Genomic DNA, 17,194 nt, shown 5'->3' with positions numbered 1-17,194 from the left:
TTTATTCCCAGAAAGAGGTGTGACATGGTCAACTCTTTCCCCAAATCCTTATTTAGTTTCTTCCAGGCGGGGAATAATTTGGATTGAAGACGACATCTTCAAAACAACCTTGCAAATTAAAAAAACAAAACCAAAAAACCCCCCCAAAATCAAAAGGTCTCTGGAACAGAAATTAGATTTAAGAATCCGATGCCCTGCTAGTCTGCTAACTTCTGACATCAATGAGAGAGGAGACAGAAGGCCTCACACCTAGTGGGCACTCCATAATTATCTGTTGAGTGTCCGATCACATGATTTATCCCAAGTCCCAAAGGCTCTTTGCACTTGCAAGCTAATTCAGTTGTCATAAAGGCAAGCAGGGTAGAAGATTTATGATTACCCGGTTACCCCAAATGACCACAAATCCTTGCCAACCTCTAGGCTGTTCCAAGCAGCCCGGCTAGTAGTTCGGCAGGCATAATGATGGTATATTGTGATGATTCCCTTTGGAAGGCCCTGGAGATGCTCTTTTTAGAAAGTGAAGGTCAGGGACGCCTGGGTGGCTCAGTTGGTTAAGCAGCTGCCTTCGGCTCAGGTCATGATCCCAGCATCCTGGGATCGAGTCCCACATCGGGCTCCTTGCTTGGCGGGGAACCTGCTTGTCCCTCTGCCTCTGCCTGCCACTCTGTCTGCCTGTGCTCGCTCTCGCTTCTCTCTCTATGACAAATAAATAAATAAAATCTTTAAAAAAAAAAAAAAAGAAAGAAAGTGAAGGTCTACCAGGAGTACGGTTCGTAGTCGGCCTCTGTAACACAGACCAGGAGAATCCCATCCCTCCACTCACGGAGATGGGTTCTTCAGCCCAGACAGGGACCCACCTGAAGGATCTTGGGCCTTCCATCCTCAATACCCAGAGCACATCCGAAGATGGGGTGAAAGTCATTCAGGCTGACCACTGCCCATGACCCAATCTGGGTCTGGATCTTCTGTCCTCTTAGGACCTGGATCTCCTGTCCTCTGGCCTCCCACAGCTCTATAATCACTGGCACATTACATTTCATCATGATCCCTAGTACATTAAAACCCTAAAACCCATCAAGATGTATATAACTGTTGTGTCCACCAACACAGGAAGAGGTCCTTGAGGGTAGGGACTATGTCTTATTTTGTAACCCTCACACCTATCTGGCCCATGTACCTGCATGGTGAATTTTTTATCAAGTGAATAAATGGAAGTGCTCACCAAAACAAAATAGTTAGGCCTACAACTACCTTTAGACACATTTTCTAGGATATTGACATTAAGAATAAAAGGAAATCGTGTAACGCCATGAATACTTAATTTCTTCTTGAAATTGACCCAGAACTGGAGATAAAATGGTTGTGCAGGTTTATGTAAGAAAGGGCTATAAACAGAAACTTCTCTAGCTGTGTTAGTAAAGAAAATGCGAGGGAAAGTAGAAATATATTCTTTTTATAACTCTTGCCTTCATTGATCGAGAGACAATGAGACAGCCTCTTGGATCAATTACTATATTTATGAACTGGCTCCATCTCACCCATAAATTTCTTGTCAATAACTACATTCAATGTGCATGAGTACTTCAGGGAGCAGACTTCCCCCTTTACTCATTGAGATGCTAAAGAACAGCAAATATCTAGCACCAAGAAATTTTTTTGATTAATTTTTTTTACCCAAGTGTAGATGATGTACAATATCATATTAGTTTCCAGCATAGAGCACAGTGACTCAATATGTATATTCATTACAAAGTGATCTCCATGGTAAATGTAGCTATCATCCCTCACCATACAAAGTTATTACATATTACTAACTATATTCCTATATGCTCTACATTGTATCCCTGTACCTTATTTATTTATTTTATAACTGCAAGTTTGTAGCTTCTGCTCCCCTTCTCTTATTTCCTTCATCTGCTCCCTCCCCATCCCCACCTTGTTCTGGCAACTACTGGATTATTCTCTGTATCTATGAGTCTCTCTTGTTTTACATTATTGTTCATTTGTCTTGTTTTTTAGGTTCCACATACAAGGGAAATCCCAGGGTATTTCTCTTTCTCTGATTTATTTCACTTGGAATAATACCCTCTGGGCCCATGGCAAAGGGCAAGATTTCATTCCTTTTTGTGGCCAAGTAATATTCCATTGTATATAAATATATCTTCTTTATCCATTCATCTTATCGATGGACATGGACTGCTTCCATAACTTGGCTATTGTCATAAGGCTGAGGGCTAATCCCTGAGGCCTCCAGTGGGTAAAATTAGAAGTGTGATAACCAGCAAAGTGACTGGATAGAGTTTGGTGCCTGGGAAGCCAGAAGAGGAACATGCCTTAAGGAAGAGGGAATGAGATGACCTGTGCCAAACTATGAAAGTAAGACAAGGACCAAGACTGGGCCATTGGGTTGAGCAACAGGGAAGTCACGGTTACTCAACAAAGCAGCTTCGGAGCAGGGCTGGGGCACAATCCCAGAGTCAGTTCCAGACACAGTGGGAGACTGGGACTGGGTTTGGTATTCAAGAAAGCAGCCATCCCACCCACCATCTCCAGTTTCAAATACCTGTGGTCAAAGTTGGTCTGGAAGCAGATGACCCTCCTTCTGACCAAGCAGCAGAAGTTCAAGAGCAGCCTAGCACTATATCACAAAGCTTAGGTCACTCCCCTCATCTCCTCACACAGGCTCACACCATTACACCATCACACCACACAAGAAGCAGGCTGAGAGCAGTATAGTAAGGTATCATGAGAGAGAGAGACCATGTTCGCAAACTTTTATTTCAATATATTGCTGTAACCATTCTATTTCATTACTAGTTATTGTTGCTAACCTGTTACTGTGTCTAACTTATTAAACTTTATCACGGGTAAGAACACAGAAGGGAGAAACACAGTATATGCAGGGTTTGGAATTAGGCACAACTGGAGGCATCCATGAGCAGTCTTGGCAGGTATCCCCTGCAAAAGAGGGGGGCCGCTGCACAGAAAACTTTCTCAAGTTGTTTTGAAGAGAAGGACAGGGTTGTTAGCTAACAGGAGGAAGTGGGGTCAAGAAAGGATTCTAGACTTTTTTTTAGGGATGAAGAAATAATAGCATGTTTATACTCCGCAGGGAATGAACGAAGCAGGAAAGTGAGGAAAAGTTACCAGAACAATATCCCTGAGTAGACCAGAAGGGTGGAGTCCCCTGCAGAAGGGAGGGTCCCTCTTGGGCTGTAGACAGCTCAACCGCCGCACTAGGAAGTGAGCAATGTGTGTGGGCACATGAGCCCGTGGGGCACTGGGAGGGCCCTCCAACTGTCCCCGTTTTCTCTATGGGAAACCAGAAGGCTGAGGCGGGACCTGCGGAACGTGGCTGCCTCTGGCATCTCAGGGAACAGGAGAGCAGCCAGCCTGGGCTAGCTGGTGCACGCGGGGCCTGTCTCTAGTTCATCGTCGTGAATTTACAGTGTGTCCAGGCAGAGTGGTAAGAGTGAGGAGAGAGCCCCAAGCCAGATTCTCTACAAAAGAAAGTCTGGCTGCCTCCCTTTTGTCCTCCAAGATGAAGTCCCAGCAACACTGGGTACCATATGTAATGGGTCCTTTTCCATGGGCCTCAGGCACCTCCTTGCACATTGCTGTCCCCTTATGAAATATTTGCTCTCAATAAATGCATATCCAATGTCACTTTTGCCTTCGAGTGGGAATAGTACTTCCAGAACACCGACTTGTGGCCGAGCAGACCAGGGGCTTGGTCCCAGCCCCACCCATCACTCGCTATGTGACCTAAACCTCTCTACGCCTCTACTTCCTCATCCATAAAATGGGACTAAGTAAGAATAGTCCTCACTGGGCTGTCCCAAGGATTAAGTAGTATGTCCTGTGCCTCACACTGTGTCTGCCTTATTCTGTGTGCTGCACCAGCGAGAGCTACAATCAGTCTGAGGAAGTCAAGAGCAGACCCAGGCCAGAGAAAGATAAGTCCTGATCCAAATTCCTAATCACATCCGAGCAATGCCTTTGTTGGCAGAGCTCAAAATGTAAGTTTTATTAGTGGTTGTTCAGGGTTCCTGGCCTCCATCCAGATGACTGCTTAGTACCACCTGTCTACACCCTCTAAGATTCAGTAAATCAGTCCCAGAGCAGAGACTATTACGTCCATTGATTAATAATAAAAAGACAGGGGCGCCTGGGTGGCTCAGTGGGTTAAGCCGCTGCCTTCGGCTCAGGTCATGATCCCAGGTCCTGGGTTCGAGCCCCACATCGGGCTTTCTGCTCAGCGGGGAGCCTGCTTCCTCCTCTCTCTCTGCCTGCCTCTCTGCTTACTTGTGATTTCTCTCTGTCAAATAAATAAATAAAGTCTTTAAAAAATAATAATAATAAAAAGACAAAGTCTCGAGCCATAAATCAGCTATAAATGAGTGACTTAAGAGTCAATGTGTATATTTTCTTTAAGAAACTTGTGTAAGAGCCAAATTATCACAAAGCATGGTCCTAGGTCTGGTCAAGAAGTACCAAATTGGGTATTATTTTTTCAAAATAATAATAGTTCCTATTTGTTAGTACCACTGTGCTGAGCACTGTGCCAATAACTTTTGCCATCAAGAATTTAATTACGGCTCATCTCGACCTTCGCAGCAGGTGCTATTGTTACAAATGAGGACATGAAGACTTGGAGAGGTGACAGGATTTGTCCTGGGTCAGGCAGCTTGATCTACAGGTGGTTTGAACCAAAACCATCTTTCTTCCCTCTTTAATGTGCAAGTGGAATGGGAAACTAAGGTCCAGCTAGGAGCCTTGCTGAACAGGGACCCTCTTGGCCTTCCCCTTCCTATAGCTCCCGGGACGTGTTCTTGTCCGGGAGGGGAGTGGACGACAACCCAGACCAGACCGGTGTGATTCAATTCAACCCCACTAGGGAGGTGGCAGCTCAAAGAGTCAGTAGAGAACCAGCCAGAATTACAGTTCCAAGCTATGGTTGTTGATGTTAAGGGGTCTATGGCTTTCAAACTCCATCCAGAATTGTGCGGGGAAAATGAAACATTCGAAATTGGTCTGAAGGAAAGTTTTAAAGGTTCCAAATGAGAGTAGCCTAGAATGTGAAGTCAGAAAATGTTCCCACTGCAAGAGAAGTTAAAACATGGAGAGATGGAGAGGAAAAGGGAGTTGGGGGAAAATGGAGGGGGAGAAAACCATGAGAGACTATGGACTCTGAGAAACAATCTGAGGGTTTTTTCTTGTTTTGTTTTGTTTTTTTATTTGACAGACAAAGATCACAAGTAGGCAGAGAGGCAGGCAGAGAGGAGGAAGCGGGCTCCCTGCTGAGCAGAGAGCCCGATGTGGGGCTCGATACCAGGACCCTGGGATCATGACCTGAGCCGAAGGCAGAGGCTTTAACCCACTGAGCCACTCAGGCGCCCCCAATCCGAGGGTTTTGGAGGGGAGGTGAGTGGGAGGTTGGGTGAGCCTGGTGGTGGGTATTATGGAGGGTACATATTGCATAAAGCACTGGGTGTGGTGCATAAACAATGAATTCTGGAACAATGAAAAGAAATTTAAAAAATAAAAAATTTTTTAAAAAGAGAAGTTAAAAACCATCGATATCAACATGATGAACTTAGCCGTCACCAAAAATCCCTCCGTCATACAAGATGGTGTGGTAATATATCACAGATAAGACTTGAGTATTTTTCTAACCCTCCACGAGGAGGCTAGAACTGTTGCTAGATTCAATCAGGGACACCCAGGTGTCCTCCTTATCCAATCAAGAGACCAGAGTCCCCCTCAAATCCAATAACTGTGACCATGAAAAATGGCATGAGGATGTCAATTAAGTCATCAAAGAACACAGCAAATCTTCTCTATTGCATTAGGTCCACTGTCTGAGTGGGTGCTATGTCAACAGAAAGAAATATAGGAGGATGGGGAGTGAACGCAAAACACTGGAAACTTATCGCTCTGCACCTGGCACTTTTGGGGAGAAGGGATTGCACAGACCCTCAAGGGTTGATTTCAGTTATATCCAGAAAAATGAACGCAAAGGAGTGGGAATTTCATGCTCGAACAAAGGGTAAATAAGTATTGAGCAAAGGGAAGGAGGCTCCCTTTGTTCTGTTCATCACCAGCCAAGCTTCTGATTTCCATTCCCGTCTCCCAGGTGCACTGCCCACCTGGACAGTGTGTCCTGAGCAAAGGACCACTGTTGCCTTCCTGCTGGACCTCACGCCCATCCATTGGCAAGTCCCATCCATCCTACCTCCAAAGAACACCCCAAAGGCACACCCCACCCCATCCCCACCGCTAACATCTTCTTGGTCCCCCTCTGCCCCCTCCAGCTCTTCACTCCTCTCGACCTCTGCCACTTGCCATTCCCCACACAGCAGCCACACGGCGCTTTTCAAAATTCTAATCTGCCGTCAAGTCATTTAGGAACAAAACTTAAAGTTTCCGAACGTGTTGTATAAACGTTTGTGTGACCATCGGATTAAACTATTACCAAAAGAAGAAAGATTTGAATGAATAGAGTATCTCACCACAAAACTGACAAAAACAGAAGCAGATCTGTCTGTTCTAAAGTAGAAACCCTTCACGCTTTAAATCCATACGTACAAAGTTAAATTTTGACAAGATAATGAATTGTAGCAACCACCTAATGAAACAAACAAGCCCTGAGAATAAACAGACCTCTCTCATTCTCTCTCTCTCTGCTGTGATTGAGTCTACGTTACAGTAGAACATTCCACTTCAGTTTTCTCACATGGCTAAATTTTCTGTGTGAGTGAAAAAAAAAAATACTGGAAATGATCAGATTTAAATGCGAGTATTCGGTGTAAAATAGAACTTGAGGTTTAAAACAGAAAGTAATTAGTTGTGGAAATGTAAATCATACCAAGAAGTAAGGCATGTAAAAAGTAATGAACAAATCCAGCTTAAGTTAAATTTAAAAATTCAAGGCATTTTGTTTCGAGGCATCTTTGAGCTTGCCGAGCAGACACTGTAAGCAAAACTCCTCTCCTGAGATGAAAAAAATTATGGGCCAGAAGTTATGGTCACAATTAAATGGTGGCAGACGCGGCCAAGGAGTACCAAGGGGATCTGGTCCCTTTATGATTCTTTTGACAGATGACTGTGTGGGGATGAGGCGACGAAACTATGTGGGAATGATGGGGATGGGAGGAAAGAGCCTTGGCGGGAGCACAGGCGACAGCCATGTTCACCCAGTGACAACCACTCTTTCTGTGTGTCCCCCTTCACAGCACCTTTTTTTCTAGGATATAAAAATCAGGTTGTGTACATTCTAATATTGAACTTTTCTGTTCAATACACTTTTGTAATAGTAAAAAAAATAAAATTCTGAACTGACCACCTCATTCCCCTGTGTCTGTCGCTTCTAACTAAACTTAAAATTCTGACTCCCTTACTTGGCCCGCAAAGTTCTCACGGTATGAACCCTCCGTGTCTCCCGCTTCTGCTGCCCTACAGCCTGGAACCATCTCTGGACCACGCCCCTCCTCTTCACCTCCAGTGAGCTGATTTCTCAGCCTTGGAGAATCTTCTGGGGGAGGCCCTCCCCTACCTGCTCTCTCCTTCGCTTATTCTCTGGCACACTTCCCTTTGCTACTTCTTCCCTCAGGATGCCGTCATTTTATTAGCCATTCTACCACATAACCTTAGAACCTCAGCTCCCAGCTCAGGACTGAGCCCAGAGGGGCCAGTCCCCAGAGGCTTGTTTATGCTTCTTACGGTGGATTAAAGGCCATATAAACCCTGAACACATGAAAGGTCTCAGGAAAAGCCCAATAGAATAATGAGTCAACCGAGGGGCTTTTCATGTAAATCACTCTCCTTGGAGGCCCAGCTCTAGATTACTTAGGATATTTTCTCTTCAGACAGATAGTCATTTCCTTCAAAGTGGATGAGTTCCTCAGAGCTTTGGAAGGCAATCCTGAAGGAAAACTCCACTTGTAAAGAAAGCTTCCTGGGATTCATGCCTTTTCTCACAGACTAAATTATTTTGAATGAGGATGGAGATGCGGCATGGAACAATCCTTTTGAAGAGTGACAGTAACAATTAGGAAACACTCTCTTTGTCAGCAAAATCTCTCTCTCTGGTCACAAGTATTCTAGTGGCTCGTTCAGGCTTGGCTGGTCCCTCTAAGGTTAGATGTGGAGTGAGACTGGCTTTGGCCAATGAACTAGGAAGTGGGAGCAATGGGTGCCCTTCCTGGTGGAAGCCCTCAGGGGCTTCTCAGGGCCCTCTCCCTGACCTGCTAATTATAAAAGCATGTTTCTAGATGCAGCCTCATGGGTCTGGGTCCCTGAGTGACATTGAGGAGCGGAACCCCCACATCAGGTCAACACTCGTTACACAGCTTGAGTGGGAAATACAATGTTATTATTTTTAGGCGGGAAAATTTGGGGTCACTCCTAGCCTATCTGGACTGACACAGCGAGCTGACTTGTCTCCAGTTGCCGGAATGATAAATGATCTTTCGGTTCTTGTCACAGGCAGGAGGCTGGAGAGCCACCATGCAGCAGCCTGGAGCCCCCAGTACAGGGTGAGGCCAGCTCACAATCTTCCAACTAACAAGTGTTCACTGGTGTGCGTTTTTCGTCAGATGCTAAGCTGGAGTGCTAGGGAGACAGTGGACTGTCGCTAGAAGATTCCAATGGATGCTGTGAGGAGGGTCCCCCTGGCAAGCTGAACAAAGTCGGGAAAGCATGAGGTGGCTGGCAGGGCCAAGAGTATGGGGGAGATGGCCTGGGCCTCAGCAGGGGCAGCTGTGCAGGTGCACAGGACAGGGTGGGTGACTCGGGGATCAGAACAGACTACCACAGGCCCTTTCCCAGGCAGCCACTCCCTGCATCCCCCCAGAGCCTACGCGATAGGAGGTATCACTGCTGTCATTTCCTACACAAAGAAAGTGACACAGAAAGAAGTTACATTTAAAAAAAAAAAACAAAAAAAAACAGTTACATTAAATAACACCCCAGCTGCACTGAGAGGCAGGGCCGTGAAAAACATACACATTAGAAATTGGGAAGGGTAATAATAAGAGTGGAAAGGGGAAAGGCCTGCCACACAGGGTGACAGCCGAGACCCAACCACAGGTGGCACCGTCAGCTGAGAGAAGCTGCTGGCTGCCCAGACAAGGAATCAAGAGAATGAAAGGGGAAGCAGCCGTTCCAGCCCTGGTGGGGGAGTCAGGACCATGGCTTCCTGCTCACCGGTCTCTCAGCTGGGCCAAAGGCATGAAGTCATCCATCCATTAACTCAGTCACCCATCCTCTGGGGCACCTGCCGTGTGTGAGTCACTGTGTGTGCTCCAAGATACAACAGTGAAGAAAACTGGGCTGTGGCTGCTCCAAAGGAGCCCTTCTTTCAGTGGAGAAAACAGACCTAAACCAGAAGTGGGGGGTCCCACACAAAACGGGGTTCTCTTAGCCACATCTTGGGCAGAAAAAAAGCTCAAAACATGGGTCAAGAGGCACCTAGGTGGCTCAGTCGTTAAGCATCTGCCTTCGGCTTGGGTCATGATCCCAGAGTCCTGGGGTCAAGCCCTATATCAGGCTCCCTACTCAGTAGGAAGCCTGCTTCTCCCTCTCCTACCCTCCCTGCTGGTATTCCCTCTCTCGCTGTGTCTCTATCAAATAAATAAATAAAATCTTTAAAAAAAAAAAAGATTTTCTCAAAATATTAAAAAAAAGAAAACAAACAACAACAAAAAAACACGGGTCAAGTGGATGTTCACCCAAACGCAAGATGTGGTAAATCACATCCTGTGGTCACAAGGGGAATGAGGCAGGGGAGGGGACAAAGGGCCAGGCATCCATATTCACCGGAAGGTGACAGGAAGTGCTCACCCAACAGAAGTCAGACTTGCCCCTGAGCAAGAGGCGGAGTCTGTGAGTGAGACAGCTCCCACACTCCATGCATGAGCCACCGCAGCTCGACACTGTAACAGGCCCAACGAGGAACGTCACATACCACATGCTACCTGGGACACCTGTTTACCAGGTGCGGCGTTCACAACACTCTGACATGACACCACCCCTGCAAATTAGTTCCTGGAGAGCACAGATATTAACTTCTGAGTCCATCTAGATCAAAAGAGAAAATTATATTTAACCTACCCAATTTAGCTTGTCAAATTCTGACAACTCCTCTTCTTCGAAAGCTCGAAGAATCACTCCCCTGACATCAAAAATGACCACTCAAAATGAGAGAAATGTGTGAAGAGTCAAAAGGTGAGCATCACACCACAGCACATCCCTTCACCTTTGCTAAGATGTTGACCATAAATAGGCTTTAAAAATAAAGTTAAATTGAATTAAATTGAGAGGCTTATAAATGTTTGCCTCAATATGAATTTGATATAAACCACTGAAACTTTTCTATGCTGTACTTACTCATTTCAAGAAATTCCCCAGTCTGATGATTCAGGTAGAAACCCACACTCAGATGTTAGACAGTTAGGTCTGTAACAACTCTACACCACGACATGTGGAAGCACTTTTCTGAACACCGAACTTGCCTGAATTCTTAAAACAAAATGCAAAATTTTATTTTCCATTCTATTTCTTTTCTGTCAAGGTAGAGAGTTACAGTTGGATTTATAAACCCATTTTCCCCAACTCATTTTCCTTTTTATAATTTTCAGGCTAACTGTACTATAGAAAAGTCAACTGAAATTTATAACTAACATTAGCCACAGTGGCTTGCTAACAGTCCAAGATAACTGATATTTAAAAAAAAAAAAATCACTCCCTTTCAAAAGTGAAAAGTGTAAGATACCACAGTAATCAGGAAAGCTATAATCCACAAACCAGCCAAATATTTATGCTTTAAGTGGGTATTTATGGAGTTCTACAATTATATTGTGCTTACTTGGTGAAAGGTACTATACTCTGCACTATATTCACACCATATCATCTCATTTACTCATCACAGTGACCCTGTAAGGTAGGTACACACCTACATTATTTCTATTTTATAGTTGGAGCAAGGTACCCAGCTTGCAGTTGACAGAGCCAGATTCAATCCCAGCAGGTCTGGAAGGACAGTGTGCACCTTCAGCCACCATCCTAAGATTATTCTGTTGTTGACCATAACCTAAAGATCTATACACACCAACTTATTTGGTGAAAGTGGCTGAATTCAGTCAAGTAACAAAACCAAGCTTTCTTTTTCTTTAATATCATTTGCACCCAGGCTAGTTAGCGGTACAGCCCAGACCAGACATAGCACTTCTAAAAAACTAATTCATATTCTACCCCAGCATCGTGTTTCTCACTTTATCTAGCAACTGCTATGGGAGAAGAAGAAGAAAGGGGTAAACATATTGCAAACCATTTACTGCACAGAGTAATTTTATTTCAAGTCTTAAATTAGAGAAGCAATGAAAAAGAAAACCTGTCATAGCTCCAAATCCAAAATAAATCAAGTCACATTAATGAAAGATCTTAACAAAGATACACTCCAAGCGTGCTCTGTTTGTCAGAAAGATGGCTCACACAGACTCCAAGCCAACCTCAGTGGCTCAGCTCTCCAGCATGCTACAATTAAGGCGAAGGACAGAGCATCTTATTATATCCAGAAACAAGACAGCTAGGTTCATATATGATATTTTTCCTAATTAAGGTATAAGCAAGAAAACCATTACGTGCCAGAAACCATTTCGTAACTTGGGAAGTGGGCTACCTGGGGAACAGGAACCGGACGAAAAGGGAAGAGCTAGGACGACGGAAAAGAACGATGTTCATTCACAGTTAAGTATTCAAGACAAGATTTTTCAAATGTTCTGCCATACTTTTAAAATGCTTCCTCTCAGGACAACCTGAATCTCAGAGCAGAAAGGAAGGAAAAGGCCCACTGGCAACCCCACCCCCTACCCTGAGAAAGCACAGATAACCATTGCGCCAAGCAGGAGCTCGGGTGCATGGCAGGCTAGGCAATGCACACCCAGAATCTCTCCTAAAAACGCAGCCTTGCTGGAAGCAGCCAGCCACTTCCTGGCAAATAGATGAAAATAGAGGGAATAAAAATTTCAATTCTGGGGATGCCTGGGTGGCTCCGTCTGTTAAGCGCCAGACTCTTTTGATTTCCGAACAAGTCATGATCTCAGGGTCATGAGATCAACCCCCGAGTCGGGTCGCACTGGGTGTGGAGCCTGCCTTAAGGTTCTCTCTCTCCCTCTGCCCCTCCCCATCCTGCATGTGCTCTTTCTCTCTCTCTCTCTCTTAAAAAAAAAAAAAAAATGTAATTACAAGAGTTGAGATTCTGAAGACAGAGCCACTTGATTTCACCTAAAATACACACACACACGGGGGGCGCCTGGGTGGCTCAGTGGGTTAAGCCGCTGCCTTCGGCTCAGGTCATGATCTCAGGGTCCTGGGATCGAGTCCCACATCGGGCTCTCTGCTCAGCAGGAAGCCTGCTTCCCTCTCTCTCTCTCTGCCTGCCTCTCCGTCTACTTGTGATCTCTCTCTGTCAAATAAATAAAATCTTTTAAAAAAAAAAATACACACACACACACACACACACACACACATCACTTACATCTAAATTTAAATCTGACCATCACTTCCAAAGGGAGAAGCTGTGGTTTCTCTACCTTCCTTTCACCCAAATCAACCTAAACTTTGACATTCTGTCCTTATTTCAGATGCACGGTGACAAGAATGTGGACACTGATGAATTTTCCTAGTGATGATGCAGAGTGTCACTGTCACATCCTGTTTCACCCGGAACCCCTCTTACACCTGCGGATGTGGTCCAGGATCACTGTTCAGCAGTAAAAACGCACCGCTCCGAACAGGCTTCCTTCAAATTCAAACCTGCAGTCTGCCCACTCCACATGCCCCTCCCCCAGCCACACTGCTGGTGACACTCCTGAAAACCTCTGCAATCATTCTCATGTCACTCACATCGAGGAGCTTATTACAAAGACTGTGCTCCCTGTGTCACCCACCGAAGGGACCCCAGGGAGGTCCTCAAGACACGTACTCAAAACAACTACTCCAAGAAGGGCTTGTGTGGCTGGGACAACATTTGCAGCAGAGAAACCAACCAAAGGCAAACTTGGGAGCTCGTGAGGTTTATCTGCAAATGTAGAGCACCGTACGCAGCCCCGGAGAAGATACAAAACTACCCCACACCTTACACCCCAAAGGGCTTGCATTTCACTACAGCACTCTCCCCAAACATGACCAGGTGTAGCTCTCATGACTATGCTTTCATGGAGGGAGAACTAAAATTACCCCTTTTGACAGATGGAGAAACTGAGACTTGGCCAGGTTCCATTATATGTCCACAGTAACATAGCTGGAAGGGCAGCCCAGACCTTTCTCCGTTGCTACTCCTCTGCCTCAACTCTAGAAATAGCTGACATTTCCTGAGCACTTACCATCAACGAGACACTGTGATAAATGCTTTATTACATAGAACACCTCGGTTCACTCTCACAACATCTTGTTACCCACTATTTGACAAGTGGAGAAACCAAAGAACACAGAGGCCAAGTGATTTCCCCAATTGCACAGTCAGTGTGTGACTCAAACCCGCATCTTCCTCACACTATGGTTGGCACCATCCTTGGGTTTCATCATGCCTATTCTAAAAATACTAATAAGCTTGTTTCATCTCACGGATGTAAGAGTCACCATGGATAGAACCAATTATTTGTACCAGTCTGAAAAGCAACAAGACTTAACATGAGACATACACCTCAGATTCAGAGTCTAACAAATGGTAAAGCTACAGAATTAGTTTCCATTTCAAAAGGCCCTTGTGGGGGCGCCTGGGTGGCTCAGTGGGTTAAAGCCTCTGCCTTCGGCTCAGGTCATGATCTCAGGGTCCTGGGATCGAGCCCGCATTGGGCTCTCTGCTCAGTGGGGAGCCTGCTTTCCCTTCTCTCTCTCTCTGCCTGCCTCTCTGCCTACTTGTAATCTCTGTCTGTCAAATAAATAAAATCTTTAAAAAAAGAAAAGAAAAGAAAAGGCCCCTGTGGTCAAGCCCCCAGGTCTAGACACTTACTGGGACTCGCCACACCAGGGCAGTCCATCCTCCTCACTGTGAGGATGAAGGCCTCTGTGGGTGGTCCCTCCTCCCTGGGTCTCTTCCCATGCCTCCCCAGGCTGGCTCTACTCTCAGGACAGGCAGACCCCACAGGCCTCTCTTCATCTCAAGAGGAAGTGAATCGGGAGGATATTTTAGGAAGCAGAACAGAGCTTTGCAAAGGACTGCACTCATAGTAACAGGCAGACTCTAGAAAGCGAACAAGTGCAGCTGGCTGGCTTTCCCTGGAGAGCTCGCCCGGCCTGCGGCATCCGCTGTTTGGAACCCATCCTCCAGGAGGTACCTCCAAGAGGATCTCATTTTTCTCCTTTTCCGTGAATGATGAGTCACCTGTAAGATCTGAAAATCCACATATCAGATGTGGATGCCTCCAGACCTCCCCGAGCTGGGTCGGGGTTGGAGAGAAACCACTAGGAGCCACACTCTCCTCTTGGGTGATCACTTCAGTGCAATCACACGGTAACCAATGGCACAAAGATCCTCTGTAGTATTTCTGGACACGGAATTTTGTATTGCCATGATAGTTTTGAAAGCCAGGTATAATCTTATCTTTAATGATTCCCAAAAAACAAGAGAGGAAACAGAGAGCAATCAAGGTGATGCATCTATTACCATGGTTAGGTCAGACACACAGCCATCTCTTTGGTTGAGATGTTTCCAGTAGGTCTATGAATGAATCGCACTGACTTAAGTTGAAGGAGGGAGCTAAAGAGGCTCATGCATATTAGGAGAGTAACAAGTCTCCACCACTGTAACTCCTTTCCCCTTCAGGGATCTCCCACAGTCTCCAGAGATCCTTGAGCTGGTCCTGCCCCTCTCTGTCATCCCACATAGGGCTCCCATTGACCCTGTGGCCCCAACACACTCCCCTGCCCATATGTGGTGTTTCCTCCAGGCTTTCTACATGAGCTGGGTTATCAGCCAGGCCATCTGGATGCTTCCTTCAGCTAGGTCTCCCCACAAGGATCCCAGGTGGGCCCGAGACTGGTCACTGTAAGCCTTTCCAATATGGTGCCTGTCCCCTATCACAGGACACAGACAGACAGGAGGGCACAAAACCTCCACACAAAAGCCCCACAGTATCTACTGGGGTGGTGAGGGGCCACCCGGGGGTCAGGAGACACACACACAAAGCCCTCTAGGAGATGATGGTCACAGCACGCAAGTTGTGGCAGAAAGCATGTTCATGAGTGAGGTAAAACATTAGACTGATGAGCAACTGGACAACTGCCCAGAAAAGAGGGAAGACGTAGACTGCAAAGAGAAGCCCATCTTCTTGGCTGGCGATGGGGTCTTGGTGGTGAGGTCTGTCCCCATCTCCTCACTGGGAGAGTCACTGGACAGGCGGGCCTCTGGGGTTCTGATGTAGGTCTGATCAGTCCCATTAAGGTAGCTCCCCCCACCCACACTCTAGCTCCCTCTGCCAGGAAGAGAGGGACAGGAATGCACAGAAAGGAGAAGAGAAAGGAAGCCTAGGCATGAAACCATTCCATGTTCACAAAAGCTCTATTGCCCAGGACACTCCACACATGACCCTGTGTTGTCAACAGAGAGAGGCGAGTCCTCCATCACACTGGCAAGAATTCTCACTTCTTATCTACCAAGATAGTTCCCTTCCCAATATAAACCTGGCCTGAAGGCACCACTAAGACCCATATATAGGCGCAAATTATCATTTAATTTTCCATCTCTTCTTCCCAGGTCGCTTCACAGAAACAACAGGTAGAGAGAGAAGCAGTATATCTTAGTTCTTCCAGAACTTTCAAGATGCATCTCTTGAAGCAGAAGCTCATTCCCATTCTGGCTGTCACACGGCATTCGGGAAAGGCCTGCTTCCTTTCCACTGGGTGTTAAGGCTGGCTTACTGGTGTCTGGAGGGTAATGTGGAGTCAGAAACTTCTAGAACAAAACCACCCAGAGAGAGATCTTGGGAAGTAGGTCTAAGTTGTCGACTGGGTAACACGGACATTAGAATTTCTGGTACAGAGAAGGCAGCAAACAGGACATGGAGTCAGGAACACAGGAAGCCAGAAGCCAAAGGCTAGCTGACATACGGGGCAAACGTGGGCTACTTGCCTGGTGGGACTGCCTTAAATAATTGGCTGTTCCTAGTGATCCAGCTTCCCATTTCCCAGGGTGGACTCATCAGTCAGTATGAAGCCCACTTCCTCACCCACAGGGTCCTCCACAGCACAGGATTCTCCTGATTCAGCCCCTCCTTCCAGTCCTCTGTTAGACAGACCTCTGTGGCAATGACAGGGGCCTGCCCTCCCATGGGTCTCACTCCCAATAACGCTTAAAAGAACATCTCATTTCTATGAAACGAAAGAGTGTGTCTGAATGGGACCGAGTTGAAGACGGTCACAAAACTCTGCCGGCTCCAAGACATGAATCCACTGATCCACTCAAACATCACAGGAAGAAACAGATTATGCATTCGACCAACAAGTCCTTCAAACAAACTAAGGAAGCTGTCACAATTACTGAGCCCAATTACCTACTCGGCACTTTAAATAAAACTGCACGGCGTGGGGCATCTGGGGGGCTCAACGTGTTAGGTGTCTGCCTTCCGCTCAGGTCATGATCCCAGGGTCCTGGGATGGAGCCACACCTCAGGCTCCCTGCTCAGCAGGGTGTCTGCTTCTGCCTCTGCCCCTCCCCCCTCCTCTGTTCCTGCTCTCTCTCTCTCTCTCTCTCAAATAAATAAATAAAATCTAAAAAAAAAAAAAAGATTGCACAGATAGAAACAGGATGTTGCTTTTCTGTCATCTCTTTGGCACCAAGACCTACAATCACGGGGAAAGGCCAAGTTAAACTGAATGATAAGTCGCGAAGCTGGAAAAAAGACAAGGTGGTTGCCGAGGGAGCCAGACACAAATTGTACCAAGGGTGACCTGCCTCAAGCTTAGTTTTTAGGGGCAATTGCTGGCTTGGTAACTCAAGGAGGCCATAGGGCACCCCTGCAGAGAGGGCATCCCTCCACACTGTTCTGTCCAGATTAGCCAACAGGGTGGCTGAAAACATTGCATGGGCTCCCCAACCCCAACCCTCACTGGCCCTAGCCCCTCACCTCCTAGAGACCGACAGGGTCCCTCCTGTTCACTGCTATCAGGAGAACTCCTTCCCCAAAAAACCAGG

The 17,194-nt window shown here is 46.3% G+C and overlaps 1 protein-coding gene across 1 annotated transcript in view; it reads right to left on the bottom strand.

The window, feature by feature from the left end:
- Nucleotides 1–17,194, bottom strand: part of PPP1R14C (protein phosphatase 1 regulatory inhibitor subunit 14C) — an 84,993-nt gene that overhangs the window by 40,535 nt on the left and 27,264 nt on the right. The window lies entirely within an intron of this gene.

The sequence above is a fragment of the Lutra lutra genome, chromosome 6, assembly GCF_902655055.1.
Source record: "Lutra lutra chromosome 6, mLutLut1.2, whole genome shotgun sequence".
Taxonomy (NCBI): Eukaryota; Metazoa; Chordata; class Mammalia; order Carnivora; family Mustelidae; genus Lutra; species Lutra lutra.
The sequence above is the reverse complement of the archived record's forward strand: the minus strand, read 5'-3'. Positions and strand labels throughout refer to the sequence as shown.